The sequence below is a fragment of the Lonchura striata genome, chromosome 23, assembly GCF_050655825.1.
Source record: "Lonchura striata isolate lonStrDom1 chromosome 23, ASM5065582v1, whole genome shotgun sequence".
Classification (NCBI taxonomy): Eukaryota; Metazoa; Chordata; class Aves; order Passeriformes; family Estrildidae; genus Lonchura; species Lonchura striata.
Window position 1 is genome coordinate 4,391,052 of NC_140725.1, and position 11,284 is coordinate 4,402,335.

Genomic DNA, 11,284 nt, shown 5'->3' on the forward strand with positions numbered 1-11,284 from the left:
CAGCAATGAGGGGAATTGGAGATATCAGCAAAGAGGGGAATTGGGGATATCAGCAAAGAGAGGAGTTGGGGATATCAGCACAGGGCAGTGAGGAGTGATTCCCTGCATTACAGGGAGAAGCTCTAAGTTTAAAGAAGTTTTAAATCTGAGTGCCAGCCCTGCTGGCACTGGCTCATGTCTTGCTAAAATACTTATGAACCAATACATCCTTCAACAAAAAAACAAATTCCAATAAGTAATAACAAAGTGGGAATTCAGGTGGTTCACTTTCAGCACTGGAGTTTCCCTGCTTCTGAGCGCTCACGCTTTGAACCTTTTTCTTTCTTGCAGTTTTAGGTGATTTTTTTTTGTCTTTTGCTAAAGCTTAATATAACCTAGCACGATCCATGGCTTAAAACAGTCAGCAGAACTTTTGACAGCAGTGGGGCCCATGGGATAAACCACTCCAGTGCCAGTAAACTCTGATTCTTTCCTCATTATATAACAATGCAAATGTAATAATTTCCTCTCTGCTCCAGTTGTTACTCAATCCCCGATTAATTCAGAAATGGGCCAGTAGTGAATATAGAATTGCAACTGCCAGCAGAGTTTAATATGAAGTTTGGGTTATTGTCATATTGCTATTAATAACACTCGTGATTAGGCACTGACTTGTCCCTGAGCTGTTTAAATGTCACCGCCAGAATCAGAGGGGTGAAAGGAATTTAATCTCTTTTCCCCAACCCTCAGCCTCTGTATCACAGGAACTTAGAAATGTGTGGTTTTTCCTATTGTTCTTCAGTCTATTGTAGAAGTGCTGCAGTGACTAATTCCTGCATAAATCATTGCCATGACAACACCTGTAATATCTCCTGTCAAACAGTGCGAGCTGCCGTGGCTCCTTCCCGGGCTAAAGAGGTGCAAAGGGGGGCGAGGAGAGTGCACAGACCTGTTCTGGGAGAGGAAGAGTGCTGAGCACCGGGGTGAGCCTTGGGAACCTCTCCCTGCCTGCCTGCCTTCCTTCCCGTGCCCCCGGGAGCTGCTCAAGCCATCCTTCAGGGAATAATTGATCTGAAATGGGGCCAGAGGTGCCCAAAGGTCTGGCTCTGGTGTTGGTGGAGCTGGAGCAAACACAGCTCCAAGGCAGGGCTGGGTCTCACCAGGGCTTCTGGAACACACAGGGTGGACAATTCACAGCAGGCTCTTTCCTTCTGGCTGCATTCATGAGAAAATATTGATCCCCTTCTACGGGGAAAGAGGCAAAGTCGGGTGTTGTGTTTAATTAAGGGCTTTAAAAGAAGGACTTGTACGGTGATCAATATTTATTAGGACGGGGTAATCTTGTTTTGACTTCCCAGCTTGGTGGGTTTGATGTGTGCCAGCAGCAGGGCTGGGGATGGGGAGAAGTGAGCTGTGCTTTTCTCTGGGGAGCTGCTTTGACGATAACCCCAAGCCAAGCTCGGCTTTAATGGCAAAACAGATCAGCCCATTTTTCTCCTCTTCCTGCGAGCTCTTCTTTATTCCCCTCAAAAGGAGGCCTGGGAAGGAAGAATGGAGCAGAGAGGTTACTGATTGCTATCTCCAGCCTTGTCACAAAGGAAGATTTACTAACACAGGGTAAAATAGGAACGACTGCATTGAGCGGATTCCATCGGAAGTGCTTCACAGGCAGGACTGGATGAAAAATGAGGTTTGACTTTTAATGCCAATATAGAATCCATCTGTTTAGGTCCATCCACTTTTTTTCTTATCCTCTATTCATCCCTATTGTGTGTGAAGTCTCCTGCGATATGTGAAGATCCCAGTTTTGCCTCAGATTAAAGGCAAGGCTTCTCTTTGGGCAGTGTTCCCTGCTCGGGCACAAAGGGGAGGAGGGATGGAGACTGTGTGTGGAGGGCTTGGTCCCTGCAGTGACAGCACTCTGGGGCCCCTCTTGAAGAGTCCTCCTATGGAGTGACTTCATTTATCCAGAGTTCTGCCTCTTGACCTGGTTTTCTGCTCCTCGGTGCCTCCCGTGCCCGCTGCCGCCGGAGCGTGTGAAGCGTTGCTGTTCCAGTTCCTCGGCCTGGGTTCAGGGCAGGGTGGTGGAGATGGAGGTTCAGCACTGGAATTTTGGTTAATACAACCCAGTGAAGTCATTTTGGGTCTTGTCTGAGCTGTACTTAAAGTTCTTCTGTCTGGAAAACGTGGTAAAGGTTTTATTCACCATTTCACCCAGGTAACGGTGAAATGGTGAATAAAATATGAGAAGGGCTCAGCTACATTGCCCAAGAGAGAGGTGGGCAGAGTTTGTTACCTGCTCCTCAACCCCTGGGCTGTCCCTCGCTGATTTATTTCTGTGCTTGAGTATCCTGAGAGTTGCAATGTTTTACCTCCAGTCTAACCATAAATCTCCCGTGTGGATGGGGCTGCTGGGCACAGGTTCACCCGTGGCAGCATCCAGGAGAGGCACTGAGCTGCAAACTGAACTTCCAATTCCACACCTGCACTCTGGATTTTTGTTCTGCTTCATCCACTGGGAAGGAGGGAGGGAAGAGGATCTGGATCTGTGTGATGCCTTGGCTGAGGCAGAGCTGTAATCCTCGGGGAAGGGCTGAAGTGCAGACAGCCCTGCCTGAAAATGTTCCCTCCCTCCCCTCTTCAGCTTCAAGAGAATTAATCCCAAATTAAAGCCTTTGTTTTGCCAGCAGGAGCAGCAGGCTGAACTCTGCTTGGAGAGGGTGGCTCAGTGGCAGCAGCAGACCTGCGTAATTTGGGTGACAAAGAGTTTTACTGACCAGAAGTGCAGTTTTGGAGTGGAGGAGGCAAAGCTGTCTGTGAATTTGGGTCAGATTCAGCAAACAGTTTCTGCCAAAAAAAAAAAAAAAAAAAGAAAAAAAGAAAACACAAAATTCTGTGTTTATTGCTTTTCCAGATAATCAAAATAATTCATTTTATAAACCCCAAGAAGCGGCAAAATAAAAATACAATGAGAATTAACATTTTCTTCTCCCACAGGAATATCCCACACTGAAAAATACAGACAGGCAGCGACATTTGCCCAGGTAGAACATCTTATTTAACAAAACCTGTTGTTTTTCACAGGGAAACACCTGCGTGGTTCTGGTGCAGGTGGCACACGAGTTCCTCCCTCTCGGAGTGGCTGCGGTGTCACTCGCCTGTGAATAGAAATAAAACCAGCAGATGGTGCTGGAGAATGTCCACCCTGGGTCCTGCAGGGACGGCCTGAGCCTCCCCTGGGGGCTGTCCTGGCCTGGAATATCCAGCGGGAGCGAGGATGGTGCAAAGGAGGAAAATTGGGAATCTCCAGGCCTGTGGCTGCCTGTTGAGCAAAGTGCTTGCCCAGTGTGGGAACTCCAAATGTCCCTCAGACATTTTTGGAGGTTCCAGGCCCTGGTCAGAAGCATTTGAGACCCTGGCAGGCAGCTGGAAACAGCTGTGATTTTGGGTTTGAGCCATGGGATGATTTACCAACCTTGCAGGAAGAACAAGAAGTCACAAAAGTTTAGATATTAGAGTAGAAGTAGTCACAAAGTAGAGGGAAGAATTTTTGAGTGCTGTACAGGGGGTTTTGGTTTTGTACATGGGGGGCAGAGGTTTTAAGATGGATTTGGGATTTGGGCCTGCCCTGTCCTCCCTCTTTCTCCTTCCTCACCTCTGTGTTCTTGGTGATGTTGGCACTCACAGGTTGGTTTAGAGTAGAAAATCACCATTTAATACAGGTAATAGGCATTGGGGAAAAACTGTAACCATGTAACACGTAATGTACCATATAAAAGATAGAAAATCACCATTTAATATAGGTAATAGGCATTGGGAAAAAACTGTAAACATGTAACACGTAATGTACCATATAAAAGATAGAAAAGCACCATTTAATATAGGTAATAGGCATTGGGAAAAACTGTACCCATGTAACACGTAATGTCCCATATCAAAGACAGCAGCAGCCCTGGGTGGGAGAGAAGAAGCAGTCGGGGTCAGAGAGGATGTCAGGGTGTGTGTGTGCCTCTGCCTGAGCTGTGAGCAAACCACAGCAGCCCCAGGAGAAAATCTTTTAGATAACTTGCAATAAACTGCCTTGAGACCAAACAAGAGACTGCTGAGCCTTTCTTTGGAATCCTGGGTTGGAGGAGAGACTTTTCCACCACATGGAGCCACCCCTGACCTCGGGTGGGCTCTGGCAGTAACCCTCAGCTCTGCCTCTGCTGCTTTCCGCTGCAGCAAAGCCTCTTGTCTTTGCTTTTCTAGGGAGCCTGGAGTGGACTCATTTGCTATTCCCACATGTGGAAAACGCCAATCACTTGGTTTTTCAAATTTGAAAAGTTTAATAATAATAAAATGGTTATAAAAATAATAATACAAATAGAGTAACAAAGTTTAGAGTTAGGACAATTACAAGACAATGGAAAGCAAAGAATTATGGATGTCCAGATGCTCTCAGACACTAAATCATGAAAAGCATGACTTGTGAACAAAGGAATCACCCTTAAACCAATACACTTGCTGCATATTTATAAATATTTAATGGTTATGCATACATTCTATTCTAAACAAGAAACTCTGTCTGTTGTAGGTCAACTGTTTCCTTCAATCCCCTGGCATCTTTGGGTCTGAGCAAGGCCTGAAGAAATTAGTTTCTTCTGATAAGAAAAGCATAAATTCCTCTCCTTTGGAAGATTTAGGTGTTCCGCAAAACGAGTATCTCATTCCTAAAAAAAACTTCCCCACATACATAGTCTCTATTTTAACATTATGTTGGAACCTAAAACTACATTTACCACACCACTTAAGAGAATTAATACAGCACAACTTTCTAACATCACACATATAATATTCATTGTACCATTTGCGAAAAGCCAATCATAAAATCTGCATTTTTCACACCACACACCTGCCCTGCTGCAGCTGTCATTAATCTCCTGGCAGGCTGAGTTTCCCCCTGTCCCACTTGCTGCATGGCCAGCCAGCAAAGAGAGAACGAAACCAGCACTGATACACAGCAAATCCGGGTTCCAGGCCTACCTGGTCATTGTTTTCTTGCTAAAAAATACAGGATGCATCTTTCAGTTAAAGGAAATAACAGCGTGAGAAGCGGGGAGGTCCCTCCAGCCCCATCAGAGTGGAAATAAGCACAATTATGGTCACTCAGGCTGCTTTGGAGAGCAGCCTTGGCCTGGCTTTGCCCTGGGTACCCCCAAATTCTCCAGATCTGGTTCCAACCCAAAGAACTGCCCTCATTTCTTATCAGTGTGTGGTGGCCACTGGCAAAGCTGCAAATGCTCTGCTGGGACTGCAACGTGTGGGCAGAAAGGGACATTTTTAAGGCTCTTCCTGAAGCAAGATGGAAATTAAAAAGATATTTTTGTCCCAAGGCCAGCCCCTGAGTAAGTGTAATTTGGCTCTGACAACTCTGGAGGAGCAGTGCCAGTTTCTACAGCTGAAGACCCATCTATGATATTAAGAAAAAACAAATCTCATTTATTCAGTGTCCTTGTTGGCATCACAATCCAGCTATTAAAAAAAACGAACACATTGCAGAGCAATCCTGCCATCATGAAGTGAGTACACACCAGGGAAGTTAAAATGAACTGAAGGGATTGTTTGTTTTCATTTTTTAGGTGGGTTTTTGGTTTTTTTGGCCTTGAGGAGTTCTGTTCCCACGTTCACTTTGTAAACACAAAGGTGAAGGAACCTTTCTACTGCTGGAGTGCAAAACTAGGTGGGGCAGAAATGGTTTCCAAAAAAAGCATCACAATGTGAGGCTGAGAATCCTGAATTTTTGTAGCATCACGGAATGGTTTGGGTTGAAAGGACCTTAAAGATTATCCAGATTATCCATGGGCAGGGACACTTCCACTGCCCCAGGCTGCTCCAAGCCCTGTCCAACCTGGCCTTGGGCACTGCCAGGGATGGAGCAGCCCCAGCATCTCTGGGAAATCCTTCCCAGCCCCTCCCCACCCTCACAGGGAAGAATTTCCCAGGAGATACAAGACATAAACAGAATTTCTCTGTCAGCCCCTTGTCCCTGTGCCCTGTCCCCAAAGCTGCTCCCGGCAGCTGGGCTGCTGTAACCCACCCCAAGCAGGCTGTGCTTACACTGGAATTAATTGTTCTTTGCCAAGTGCTCTAAATCACTCACACAAAACCTGTCAGAACCTTCTCTGTTGTGTTTTTTTGTTTGTCTGTTTTGTTTTGTTTTGTGTGTTTTTTGGGGTTTCTTTTTTGTTTGGTTGGTTTGGTTTTTTGTGGGGGTTTTTTTTTGTGGTTTCTTTTATTTTGTTTGCTTGTTTTTTGTTTTGGTTTGGGTTGGGTTTTTTGGTTTTTGTTTTTTATTTTTTGGGGGGTTTGTTTGTTTGCTTGTTTGTTTGTGGGGTTTTTATGGTTTTTTGGGGTTTTTTTCTCACCCACTTCAATACGAGGAGGGCGAGAGAGCCAAACTCGTGTCAGGCTCTGGGTGAGAACAGGGGGCTCAGCTGGCCCAGCCTGACACGAGCCACAAACACACACAGAGGGTTTGCTCCTGCCCCCTGTCTGCTCAGCAACAGCTAATTTACAGCTCGCTCCTAAAGAGGGGAATTTAATGGGGTTTTCTTTCAAAAGTGTTACTTAGAAATGTGCTGTGGCAGTGTAAAAGTGTCTGCAGACACAGAAATCATCATCACCAGCGACTGCTAAAGACAGATACACACAGAGAGGAAATTTATACTCTCTCCAAAGTGGGAACCAGACTGTAAATTGAATTTGTCAATAAATATGGAAATGATTCCTGTTTTCCTTGTCTTCCCTGCGCTGGTGTGGCAAGAGAAATTTCCAGGTCCTACATTGCCTGGTGTCAGGAGATTTGTTAACACCTCTTCAGGTCAGGGGTAGAAATAAAACAAATCCTTTAGGAACAGAGTCTGGAAGGAGAGAATTGCATTTAAAGAACTCAGAAAGACATTATGGATAATTTACTGTGGGAATCCAGAGCTTCCCTCTGGCTGCCCTGGCAGGACTGGGACCCTGGCAGGGGTCAGGAACCCCCCTGGACAGAGCCCCCACAGACACTGGCTGTGATCTCTGGCCATGGAAAAGAGTTTTCAATCTTACAGGATCAATTACCAGCTCTGAGTGTTTGATATAAGGAATAATTAAGTGTTTCTGGTATTGAATGTTTGTCACATCCCACTGAGGGCAGAGCCCCACACGCTGCCCTGCAGGACAGAGCTGGGCAGGGCAGCAGAACATGTGAGAGATCAACAGAATAAACAACCTGGAAACCAGCACAGACCAATTCTGGCTTCTGCTTTGGCAGCGGGGCTGAGAGACCGAGACTTTTTGCAATTTCGGAATCATCAATAGCACAGATTCCGACACAGGACAGGTTTAATGGGCAGCTGATTCACCAGAGTCTCTCCGTAATGAATTCCTCCTAACTCCCAGCCTCTTCCCTCCAGGAATCCCCTGAACACCTTTAATTTAGAAGTGCCATAATCTACTCACCTTCTGCTGCCTCTTAAAGTTGATTTCCTCCTCGGTGCTTTGCAGCCATGACATTTTCATGGCACTGCCTGTTCTTTTTGGATCAATTTAGAATGAGGAGCCACGGGCCCCTGTCTCTGCTCTGGTCCTCCCTCCTGTCAAGATCCTGACATGGATTGCTTTTGAATTTCCTGCCTTTTTTTCCATAGCTCAAAGAAACAGAAACTGCTGTCAGGGACTGGCACTTTCCCATCTATCCCAAGCATCGTTGGAGTTTATGGGCTCACTGTACAGGAAGAAATTAGGTAATAATAAAAAATACACAGCAAAAATACTCGGCCATAAGAAAAATTGATCCTGCCCTATGGGATATTTTAGTGCCTCATTATGGCACCCAGACCTCACAGAATGGCTTCAGTGACAGCAGAGGCTTTTTAAATAAACCAGTGGGACCTTGCTGGCTCCAGCTCCATAAATCCTGGTTCCCCCCTGACTTCCAACCCGTTTCCCACACCGTGCTCAGCAGCCCTTCCCTCTGCAAAGGTGTTTCCCATCCCACAGGAACTTCCGAGATCACGGAAACAAAATGTTTTCTTTGGTCCTTCTTTTGAAGGGGTCAGGGAGAGGATGACAGAAGACAGAGTTGTGGATCCAGTGGCACTGGGAATGTCTAAACATGATTTGGGAGGAGAAGTGGATGGGTTCAGGTCACGGAGGAGGGACTGCACTGACTTTTAGCTGTTGTGTTTGTCAGTCTTTCCACCCAGGTCAGTCACTGCCCTGAAATCACAGCTCTTTTGGCACAGTCCCCTTGTCCTTCCTCACATCTTCCACGACAATGGCAGCCCAGGACTCCTGGAAAACACAAACTCTGGCTCTCCAGAGCACTCCAAACCTCCAGCTCTCCATCCCAGCCCAGCAGGGGCCCAGGCCTCTTGTTTTGCTCAGATAATCCAAGGTGCCTACTCCAGCTCTACACCTAATGTGGCATGTGTCTCCAGGAGATTATTTGAAGTGGTTATTTTTATTCCTGGAACCTTCAAAGGCAGAGTTATTAAGTGTATTTAAAAGGAAGAACGGGCCCAGATAAAGCGGGGATGTAATTAGTTACAAGCTACTGTACTTTGATGACAAAGCAGCATTTCTGTGGAGCAGCAGCTCGGTGGGGTGTGCTAATTACTGATAGCAGTCACAGCCAGGGGAAGCCTGACACTGCTCTGATAAAGCAGAGCTGTCCACAACACCACGGGCTGGGCTTAACTCATGGGGTTTGAGCCAAAACCTGCATTCTGTAAAACTCAGCACATGCTGGAAAGGGCAGAGGGGAATAAAACCCGAATTTTCAGTGTAGTGAGAGGCCAGGTTGCAGCCCAGGATCCTTGAGGAGGGACACCAAGGTGGGCAGAGGGATGGAGCAGCTCTCCCATGAGGAAAACCAAACCGAGCTGTGAGCTCACCTGGAGAGGGGAGAAGGAGCAGAACCTCCCCAAAGCCTTTCCCTTGCACAGACACCCCAAAATATCACACACGAGGAACAGCCACTGCTCACCTGGCAGCCAGGTGTGTATTAAAGGGGAGGACAGCTGTGCCAGGGGTTTTGATGAACCAAGGGATAAAAATCCCCCAGACTCCACTAAACCAAAATATCAGAGCAGCCCTGTCAGGATTGATGGGATCACAGTTCCCAGCAGAATGTCTCTGCTGCCCGGGCTAACAACCCTGGAGTGATAAAATGAAATTATCTCTCTTTTCTGATGCTGGGGTGACTTTTTCCACTTATCAAAGTGATGGGCCTTCATTGCAGTTTTGATAGGATGGAGTTGTTTGGCCTCTCTGGGAGGACCTGAGGGTCTAAGGGCTGCCTTATAACTCAGTTTTGTGCCTTCAGAGTTCACCTCCTTCCTTTGAGGAGCTGCCTTCTCTTAAATCCAACTCCCAACACCAGCTGGTGATGGCTGAACAACCATCCTGCAAACACTGAGGTGCAAATCCTTTCATCCAAGAGACATTTAAAGCTAAAACCATGAGCTGAAGGGGCACAGGAGAGATGCATGGCTCCCTGCACTGGTTCCTAATGAAGGAACTGTTTCTCCAGGAGCCAGATGAGCCGTGGAAGTGCAGTGTCCACAGGCAGAGAGGAAAATCCAAACCCAGGACAGCAGCTCCCCAGCACATCCCCATTAAAGTGCAGCTTTGCCACCCAAAAGTCTGGTGACACAATTTACCTGAGGAGCAGAGCACGGAGTGGAGCTCCAGGACCATCAGGGCTAAAATGGGAATTTCCTTGGACACCAGAACATGGAATTCCACCTGAGGATCACTGAGTACTCACATGGACCAGAATCTGATGGTTGTGTTGCTTCCTCCATCATTCACACATTTCCAGGAAGGTAAATTGTTGGAATTTGAGGTATTGATGATTTTGAGATTATAAAAAGTCTCTGTCTTTTTGCTCTGTTGCTAAAGAAGAAGTTATAATTGGTCTGTGCTGGTTTCCAGGTTGTTTATTCTGTTTATCTCTGACATGTTCTGCTGCCCTGCCCAGCTCTGTCCTGCAGGGCAGCGTGTGGGGCTCTGCCCTCAGTGGGATGTTACAAACATTCAATACCAGAAACTCCCTGGGCTGCATTTACAAGAACGTGCCAATATCTGTCACCTACGTTGGACAGTGTGTCCCCAGCCTGAACCAACAGAAAAATGCCAACACCACAGTGAGACATGGAGGGCATGAAGAAGGAGAAAAAGGACAAGGCACACCCAATTTCCTCCATCTTGTCCCCTTTGGACCCCTCATCTACAATCCTAAAATTTTACCTTTGCACCCGTGCCACACTTAATTATTACTGATATCAAACACTCAGAGCTGGTAATTGATCCTGTAAGATTGAAAACTCTTTTCCATGGACAGAGATCACAGCCAGTGTCTCTGGGGGCTCTGTCCAGGGGGGTTCCTGACCCCTGCCAGGGTCCCAGGGCAGCCAGAGGGAAGCTCTGGACTCCCACAGTCCTGCACTGCCCTCAGAGTGGGGGTGGCATCCCTGGGGGTCAGTGAGAGCCTCTCTGTCTGCTCCCCAGTGACCTTTAGCCAAGGAGGTTCTGCTTTCCCCTGCTTGCAGCTCCAGGTGTGTGTGGCCCTGCCTGCTGCTGAGGCTGAGGGATGGAGCCAGGGGCAGGTGGCTTTAAGGGCATCGTTGGCTGCCAAATTGACAGCGGTGCTTTGTCTCATTTGAAATGAAAATGCAGAGGAGGGGAGAGCTGTGAGCGTGGAGGGACAGAGCGCCAGGATTTCAGAGGACTTTGTTCTCCAAGGGGCTGTTTTTATTCAGGGTGAAATTCAGGATCAGTCTCAGGACTGGAGCGTGGCTCCCTGTCTGTGGTGTGATCTGGGAGCAGATTTAATTGAGCAATTGTGGATTTATGTCCGACCCAACCCCACAGGAGTCACTCCACATTTGCATCTCAGCTCTGCCAGGCTGGACCAGCTCCAAGATGCTTCCTTGGCTTTGCTGTATCATTTTTCTTCATCCATTTCAAGTGCAATTTTTAATGGATACCTCTAGAGAAAGTAAAATGAGTAAATTCAGTGCTCGTGGAGAATCAGAAAGTCAGCACAAGGATTGAGCTGGGCTGATGCTCCCTCTCCTTCCTGCAGCTCCTGATCTGCCACCAGCCCCACAAAATCCATTCCCAAGGCTCCTTTGCAGTTCTCCTTCAGGTCCCTTCCCCTGTGGCCATGCTGCCACCTCCTCTTGGCTCTGAGGGTGACAAAGCCATCGCTGCAGCCCCAGTGAGCACAAGAGGGGTGACCACAGCTCACGGGCTTCCCCCAGCAGCATCCTCT

At 47.3% G+C, this 11,284-nt stretch overlaps 1 long non-coding RNA gene across 2 annotated transcripts; it reads right to left on the reverse strand.

Moving 5' to 3' along the window:
• Positions 1–565: 565 nt before the first annotated feature.
• LOC146765558 (uncharacterized) lies at positions 566–9,996 on the reverse strand. Of its 2 annotated transcripts, none has more exons than XR_014949920.1 (3): positions 9,669–9,996; positions 2,276–2,826; positions 566–2,156 (listed from the first exon to the last, which is right to left on the reverse strand). It is a non-coding gene; the product is annotated as an uncharacterized LOC146765558 (long non-coding RNA). The 2 variants fall into 2 exon arrangements; XR_014949921.1 differs by having other exon boundaries at positions 7,465–9,996.
• Between the last annotated feature and the right edge of the window lie 1,288 nt (positions 9,997–11,284).